Source organism: Pongo abelii, chromosome 18 (assembly GCF_028885655.2).
Source record: "Pongo abelii isolate AG06213 chromosome 18, NHGRI_mPonAbe1-v2.0_pri, whole genome shotgun sequence".
Lineage (NCBI taxonomy): Eukaryota > Metazoa > Chordata > Mammalia > Primates > Hominidae > Pongo > Pongo abelii.
Genome location: NC_072003.2, coordinates 75,028,568 through 75,038,051, shown reverse-complemented (window position 1 = coordinate 75,038,051; position 9,484 = coordinate 75,028,568).

The window sequence follows — 9,484 nt, the reverse complement described above, 5'->3', positions numbered from 1 at the left end:
AGACGTCTGTCAAAGATGTTAAAAAGCTTAAAACATGGATCAAAACAGAACCACAGGTTCTTGTAAAAAAATAGTTATTCATTTATCCGAAGTGATAATTAAAAGACTTTAAAGACAATACAGAAGGTTACATGGCTATAAAAACTAATTCTTTCAAATCTCAGGGGATTTTTAAGCAATTAAAAACTTAAAGACAACATATGAGGCCAGGCGTGGTGGCTCATGCCTGTAATCCCAGCACTTTGGGAGGCCAAGGCAGGTGTATTACGAGGTCAGGAGATCAAGACCATCCTGGCTAACACGGTGAAACCCCATCTCTACTAAAACTACAAAAAATTAGCCAGGCGTGTTGGCACATGCCTGTAGTCCCAGCTACTCAAGAGGCTGAGGAGAATCACTTGAACTCAGGAGGGAGAGGTTGCAGTGAGCTGAGATCACAACACTGCACTCCAGCCTGGGTGACAGAGTGAGACTCTGTCTCAAAAAAAAAAAAAAAAAAGACCATGTGAACTATCTTGATAAAATGTAAAATCTTGTTTTTAAGCTGGTTACCAAAAAGGCAAATAAAAACCTTCTTTAGTGTGACTGCTTCTCCTCATGGGAAGCCAGTTTAGATAATCTGGAAGACAAACTTGATTTAAAAAGTACTTGGATTTAATTGGACACAGAAAGAATGTGTTCGAGTTTATGAATATAGCAGGGAAATACATGACTCTTAGTAATTGCATGGGGAGTTTCCTGATTATATTGAAAATTGAGACACATCAAGAAAAGCCAAGTGTATAGAATCAAGTTATACTAGAGGAAAACATTGATTTTATGGACCTCTAAGATAAAAATATTTCAGCATCAGGCCACAACAACAGTTGGAACCAGAGGAGAAAATTTACAGGAGCTGATGAAAAAGCTGAAGGAGACAGTTATCAACTCAGACCATTTTAAGGGGCAAAAAAAGCTGAAAGCAGTGAAACAACAGTTGAACTTTTAAGATACTAATCTGAGAAGTTTTTTAAAAAAAAATAGGTTATAGAATAGAAACACAAAATTTCTCGTAATCTTATTAAAGGCAAATCAATGTCTCAAGAAAATGTTGTTTTAACATAGGGAACCATTCTTTAGAAAGATTATTATAAATAATTCCCTGTTAATTAGAGCTAAATTAATCACATGCAAAATTCCTTTTATAAACTCCCCTTCATGAACTTTATCACAACTTACACAGACCATCTATGACATGCTTGGACTTTCTGACTTGCCCTGTGCTACCTCTTTCTTAAATAACCAGTCATTTTACTTTAGGACAAGAATTTACCATACAAGATTATTTCTCAGATAAAAGTACTCTTTTTTCTTTATAATCTTCCTTATCAAAAAGACATCTTCATATCCATATCTTTCTTCACATCTCTCTCCCCTACTTACTGGTAACTTTCTACCTTGTTTCATAAATAACCTTTTCAAATCCATAATTCAAATCAACTCTTAAATAAGTTTTAAATTAGACAAAATTATTCTTTTTCTCAATAAGAACACAATAGCACCTACGAATGAAGAGAATTAATGCAGAATGAGCCTGCATTGTGGCATGGAAAGCACACTGGACTAGAAGTCAAGAGTCATAGTAGGCACAGTCCATTGGTTATTCAAGAGCTTCTGTACACCTTGGACTCTGGAGCCAGACTGCCTTGGTTAGAATCCCAGCTTCATCATTTCCTGTGTTAAGTGGCTGGAATTTTACAAGTTACATGAAATTTAAAGTTACTTGAACATTCCATGTCTTGGTTCCTCTCTCTGTAAAATGACAACGATAATCGTCCTTAATTCATAGGGTTGTTGTGAAGATTAAATGAGTTTAGTAAATGTGAAACACTTAGAATAGTGTATAACATATTGTTTGCACTCAATAAAGATTTGCTTTTATCATTATAAAAAAAAGAACACATCTTCTTTGACATATTTTACATAAATCTAGGAGGCAAGAAACCCTGAACTCCCTATTGGATATTAACATATTCTAGATGAGAACTTTTTCACATATAATAACCCTTTCTTAATTGGAAATGACCCAGATATCCAATAAGCATCCTAAATGCTTTTAAGATTTTAAACTATATAAAAAGTTCATTTACAAGCATTTATCTAATTCACATATACTCAATTCTTCCATTTTTAATAGCATATCTAGATTACTTCTGAAAACTGAGCTATTACACAAAGGTAATTATATTCATATGTTCTCTTGTTGTAAAGAAATACCTGAGACTGGGTAATTTCTAAAGAAAAGAGATTGAATTGGCTCATGGCTCTGCAGGCTGTACAGGAAGCATGATGCTGGCATCTGCTTGGCTTCTAGGGAGGCCTCAGGAAATTTATAATCATGGCAGAAGGGCAAAGGGGGAGCAGGCACATTACATGGCCAGAGCAGAAGCAAGAGAGAGAGCGAGGAGAAGCCACACACTTTTAAATGACCAGATCTCATGAGAACTAACTGTCATAAGGACAGAACAAAGCAGATGGTGCTAAACCATTTATGAGAAACCTACCCCCATGATCAAATCACCTCTTACCCAGCTCTACCTCCAATACTGGGGATTACATTTCAACATGAGATTTGGGTGGGGACACATATCCAAACTATATCAGTAGTCATTATTTAAAGTTGTTTCTCTGTTCACCATTTTTAAAGCCTGTGAACATAAGATGTTTATCTAAGAACAATAAGTTAAACATTCAGGCATTTTGTCAATAACTAAGAAGATTTAACTGTTTTCATTGAACAAATAATACTAAATTAGTCTTATTCATCAAAAAAATCACATAAAGATTATTCTGGTTTTGGCTGGGTTTATAGTCTTATAACATTTATATATCAAACCCTGACATCTTAATATATGACAATACAAAACAATTTGGTCAATAAAATCAGACAAAAATATGTGTTGACAATTATGAAGACATATCTATTTTTATCTCACCAATATTCTTAAAACTAAGTTTTATTTATCAAGGATTACTAAATTCACATGAACTTGAAAAGCATTTGGACTTAATTTATGAGTACCCACTCACTTATAAGCCAATTTAGTAGCATGCTAAACACAAAATATAATATATGTACATACACATAAATATATCTAAACACATATATACACACACAAAGGTTCAATACCTTTTATTTTGGAATTCTAGCTAAAAATACAAACTCGCCATTTTATAAAAGATAGCTAGATCCACATTTCTCTTTGATAAAATTGAAACCTGTTTACATGGCTGAACTTTGTTTGCCACAATATATAATCCAATGAAAACTGTGAACCAGGGGGTGGAGCCAAGATGGCCAAATAGGAACAGCTCCAGTCTACAGCTCCCAGCGTGAGCAATGCAGAAGATGAATGATTTCTGCATTTCCAACTGAGGCACCGGGTGCATCTCACTGGGGATTGTTGGACAGTGGGTGCAGGAGAGTGGTTGCAGTGCACCGAGCCTGAGCCAAAGCAGGGCAAGGCATTGCCTCACCCGAGAAGCACAAGGTGTCAGGGAATTCCCTTTCCTAGGGGTGACGGACGGCACCTGGAAAATCGAGTCACTCCCACCCTAATACTGCGCTTTGCCAATGGTCTTAGCAAATGGCACACCAGGAGATTATATCCCGCGCCTGGCCCACGGAGCCTCGCTCATTGCTAGCACAGCAGTCTGAGATCAAACTGCATGGTGGCAGTGAGGCTGGGTGAGGGGAACACGCCATTGCTGAGGCTTCAGTAGGTAAACAAAGCAGCCAGGAAGCTCCAAGTAGGTGGAGCCCACCGCAGCTCAAGGAGGCCTGCCTGACTCTCTAGACTCCACCTCTGGGGGCAGGGCATAGCCAAACAAAAGTCAGCAGAAACCTCTGCAGGCTTAAACGTCCCTGTCTGACAGCTTTGAAGAGAGTAGTGGTTCTCCCAGCATGCAGCTGGAGATCTGAGAACGGACAGACTGCCTCCTCAAGTGGGTCCCTGATCCCTGAGTAGCCTAACTGGGAGACACCCCCCAGTAGGGGCAGAATGACACCTCACACGGCCAGGTACTCCTCCGAGACAAAACTTCCAGAGGAATGATCAGGCAGCAACATTTGCTGCTCACCAATATCCGCTGTTCTGCAGCCACCGCTGCTGATACCCAAGCAAACAGAGTCTGGAGTGGACCTCCAGCAAACTCCAACAGACCTGCAGCTGAGGGTCCTGACTGGTAGAAGGAAAACAAACAAACAGAAAGGACATCCACACCAAAACCCCATCTGTACGTCACCATCATCAAAGACCAAAGGTAGATAAAACCACAAAGATGGGGAAAAAACAGAGCAGAAAAACTGGAAGATCTAAAAATCAGAGCACCTTTCCTCTTCCAAAGGAACGCAGCTCCTCACTAGCAGTGGAACAAAGCTGCATGGAGAACGACTTTGACAAGTTGAGAGAAGAAGGCTTCAGATGATCAAACTACTCCAAGCTAAAGGAGGAAGTTCGAACCCATGGCAAAGAAGCTAAAAACCTTGAAAAAAGATTAGATGAATGGCTAATTAGAATAACGAATGCAGAGGAGTCCTTAAAGGACCTGATGGAGCTGAAAACCAAGGCATGAGAACTACGTGACGAATGCACAAGCCTCAGTACCGATTCGATCAACTGGAAGAAAGGGCATCAGTGATGGAAGATCAAACGAATGAAATGAAGCAAGAAGAGAAGTTTAGAGAAAAAAGAATAAAAAGAAATGAACAAAGCCTCCAAGAAATATGGGACTATGTGGAAAGACCAAATCTACGTCGGATTGGTGTATCTGAAAGTGACAGGGAGAATGGAACCAAGTTGGAAAACACTCTGCAGGATATTATCCAGGAGAACTTCCCCAATCTAGCAAGGCAGGCCAACATTCAAATCCAGGAAATACAGAGAACGCCACAAAGATAATCCTCGAGAAGAGCAACACCAAGACACATAATTGTCAGATTCACCAAAGTTGAAATGAAGGAAAAAAATGTTAAGGGCAGCCAGAGAGAAAGGTCGGGTTACCCACAAAGGGAAGCCCATCAGACTAACAGCTGATCTCTCGGCGGATACTCTACAAGCCAGAAGAGACTGGGGGCCAATATTCAACATTCTTAAAGAAAAGAATTTTCAACCCAGAATTTCATATCCAGCCAAACTAAGCTTCATAAGTGAAGGAGAAATAAAATCCTTTACAGACAAGCAAATGCTGAGAGATTTTGTCACCACCAGGCCTGCCCTAAAAGAGCTCTTGAAGGGAGCGCTAAACATGGAAAGGAACAACTGCTACCAGCCACTGCAAAAACATGCCAAATTGTAAAGACCATTGAGGCTAGGAAGAAACTGCATCAACTAACATCATAATGACAGGATCAAATTCACACATAACAATATTAACCTCAAATGTAAATGGGCTAAATGCTGCAATTAAAAAACACACACTGGCAAATTGGATAAAGAGTCAAGACCCATCAGTGTGCTGTATTCAGGAAACACATCTCACATGCAAAGACACACATAGTCTCAAAATAAAGGGATGGAGGAAGATCTACCAAGCAAATGGAAAACAAAAAAAGGCAGGGGTTGCAATCCTGGTCTCTGATAAAACAGACTTTAAACCAACAAAGATCAAAAGAGACAAAGAAGGCCATTACATAATGGTAAAGGGATCAATTCAACAAGAAGAGCTAACTATCCTAAATATATATGCACCCAATACAGGAGCACCCAGATTCATAAAGCAAGTACTTAGTGACCTACAAAGAGATTTAGACTCCCACACAATAATAATGGGAGATTTTAACACCCCACTGTCAACATTAGACAGAACGAGACTGAAAGTTAACAAGGATATCCAGGAATTGAACTCAGCTCTTCATCAAGCGGACCTAATAGACATCTACAGAACTCTCCACCCCAAATCAACAGAATATACATTCTTCTCAGCACCACACCTATTCCAAAATTGACCACATAGTTGGAAGTAAAGCACTCCTCAGCAAATGTAAAAGAACAGAAATTATAACAAACTGTCTCTCAGACCACAGTGCAATCAAACTAGAACTCAGGATTAAGAAACTCACTCAAAACCGCTCAACTACATGGAAACTGAACAACCTGCTCCTGAATGACTACTGGGTACATAACAAAATAAAGGCAGAAATGAAGATGTTCTTTGAAACCAATGAAAACAAAGACACAACATACCAGAATCTCTGGGACACATTCAAAGCAGTGTGTAGAGGGAAATTTATAGCACTAAATGCCCACAAGAGAAAGCAGGAAAGATCTAAAATTGACACCCTAACATCACAATGAAGAGAACTAGAGAAGCAAGAGCAAACACATTCAAAAGCTAGCAGAAGGCAAGAAATAACTAAGATCAGAGCAGAACTGAAGGAAATAGAGACACAAAAAACCCTTCAAAAAAATCAATGAAACCAGGAGCTGGTTTTTTGAAAAGATCAACAAAATTGATAGACCACTAGCAAGACTAATAAAGAAGAAAAGAGAGAAGAATCAAATAGATGCAATAAAAAATGATAACGGGGATATCACCACCGATCCCACAGAAATACAAACTACCATCAGAGAATACTATAAACACCTCTATGCAAATAAACTAGAAAATCTAGAAGAAATGGATAAATTCCTGGACACATACACCCTCCAAAGACTAAACCAGGAAGAAGTTGCATCTCTGAATAAACCAATAACAGGCTCTGAAATTGAGGCAATAATTAATAGCTTACCAACCAAAAAAAGTCCAGGACCAGACAGATTCACAGCCAAATTCTACCAGAGGTACAAGGAGGAGCTGGTACCATTGCTTCTGAAACCATTCCAATCAATAGAAAAAGAGGGAATCCTCCCTAACTCATTTTATGAGGCCAGCATCATCCTGATTCCAAAGCCTGGCAGAGACACAACAACAAAAAAAAAAGTATTTTAGACCAATATCCCTGATGAACATCGATGCAAAAATCCTCAGTAAAATACTGGCAAACCGAATCCAGCAGCACATCAAAAAGCTCCTCCACCACGATCAAGTGGCCTTCATCCCTGGGATGCAAGGCTGGTTCAACATACACAAATCAATAAACATAATCCAGCATATAAACAGAATCAATGACAAAAACCATGTGACTATCTCAATAGATGCAGAAAAGGCCTTTGACAAACTTCAACAGCCCTTCATGCTAAAAACTCTCAATAAATTAGGTATTGATGGAACGTATCTCAAAATAATAAGAGCTATTTATGACAAACCCACAGCCAATATCATACTGAATGGGCAAAAACTGGAAGCATTCCCTTTGAAAACTGGCACAAGACAGGGATGCCCTCTCTCACCACTCCTATTCAACATAGTGTTGGAAGTTCTGGCCAGGGCAATCAGGCAGGAGAACGAAATAAAGGGTATTCAATTAGGAAAAGAGGAAGTCAAACTGTCCCTGTTTGCAGATGACATGATTGTATATCTAGAAAACCCCATCGTCTCAGCCCAAAATCTCCTTAAGCTGATAAGCAACTTCAGCAAAGTCTCAGGATACAAAATCAGTGTGCAAAAATCACAAGCATTCTTATACACCAATAACAGACAAACAGAGAGCCAAATCATGAGTGAACTCCCATCCACAATTGCTTCAAAGAAAATAAAATACCTAGAAATCCAACTTACAAGGTATGTGAAAGACCTCTTCAAGGAGAACTACAAACAACTGCTCAATGAAATAAAAGAGGATACAAACAAATGGAAGAACATTCCATGCTCATGGGTAGGAAGAATCAATATGGTGAAAACGACCATACTGCCCAAGGTAATTTATAGATTCAATGCCATCCCCATCAAGCTACCAATGACTTTCCACACAGAATTGGAAAAAACTACTTTAAAGTTCATATGGAACCAAAAAAGAGCCCGCATTGCCAAGTCAATCCTAAACCAAAAGAACAAAGCTGGAGGCATCACGCTACCTGACTTCAAACTATACTACAAGGTTACAGTAACCAAAACAGCATGGTACTGGTACCAAAACAGAGGTATAGACCAATGGAACAGAACAGAGCCCTCAGAAATAATGCCACATATCTACAACCATCTAATCTTTGACAAACTTGACAAAAACAAGAAATGGGGAAAGGATTCCCTATTTAATAAATGGTGCTGGGAAAACTGGCTAGCCATATATAGAAAGCTGAAACTGGATCCCTTCCTTACACCTTATACAAAAATTAATTCAAGATGGATTAAAGATTGAAATGATAGACCTAAAACCATAAAAACCCTAGAAGAAAACCTAGGCAATACCATTCAGGACATAGGCATGGGCAAGGACTTCATGTCTAAAACAACAAAAGCCAAAATTGACAAATGGGATCTAATTAAACTAAGGAGCTTCTGCACACCAAAAGAAACTACCATCAGAGTGAACAGGCAACCTACAGAATGGGAGAAAATTTTTGCAATCTATCCGTCTGACAAACGGCTAATATCCAGAATCTACAATGAACTCAAACAAATTTACAAGAAAAAAACAAACAACCCCATCAACAAGTGGGCGAAGGATATGAACAGACACTTCTCAAAAGAAGACATTTATGCAGCCAAAAGACACATGAAAAAATGCTCATCATCACTGGCCATCATAGAAATGCAAATCAAAACCACAATGAGATACCATCTCACACCAGTTAGAATGGCAATCATTAAAAAGTCAGGAAACAATAGGTTCTGGAGAGGATGTGGAGAAATAGGAACACTTTTACACTGTTGGTGGGACTGTAAACTAGTTCAACCATTGTGGAAGTCAGTGTGGCGATTCCTCAGGGATCTAGAACTAGAAATACCATTTGACCCAGCCATCCCGTTACTGGGTATATACCCAAAGGACTATAAATCATGCTGCTATAAATACACATGCACACATATGTTTATTGCAGCACTATTCACAATAGCAAAGACTTGGAACCAAGCCAGATGTCCAACGATGATAGACTGGATTAAGAAAATGTGGCACATATACACCATGGAATACTGTGCAGCCATAAAAAATGATGAGTTCATGTCCTTTGTAGGGACACGGATGAAGCTGGAAACCATCATTCTCAGCAAACTATCGCAAGGACAAAAAACCAAACACCGCATGTTCTCACTCATAGGTGGGAATTGAACAATGAGAACACATGGACACAGGAAAGGGAACATCACACACCGGGGCCTGTTGTAGGGTGGGGGGAGGGGGAGGGATAGCATTAGGAGATATACCTAATGTTAAATGACGAGTTAATGGGTGCAGCACACCAACATGGCACATGTATATATATGTAACAAACCTGCACGTTGTGCACATGTACCCTAAAACTTAAAGTATAATTAAAAAAAAAAAAAGAAAACTGTGAACCAAAATTTGGGTAAGGCCAAGGCAGGAGGATTACTTGAGACAGGAGTTCAAGACTGGCCTGAG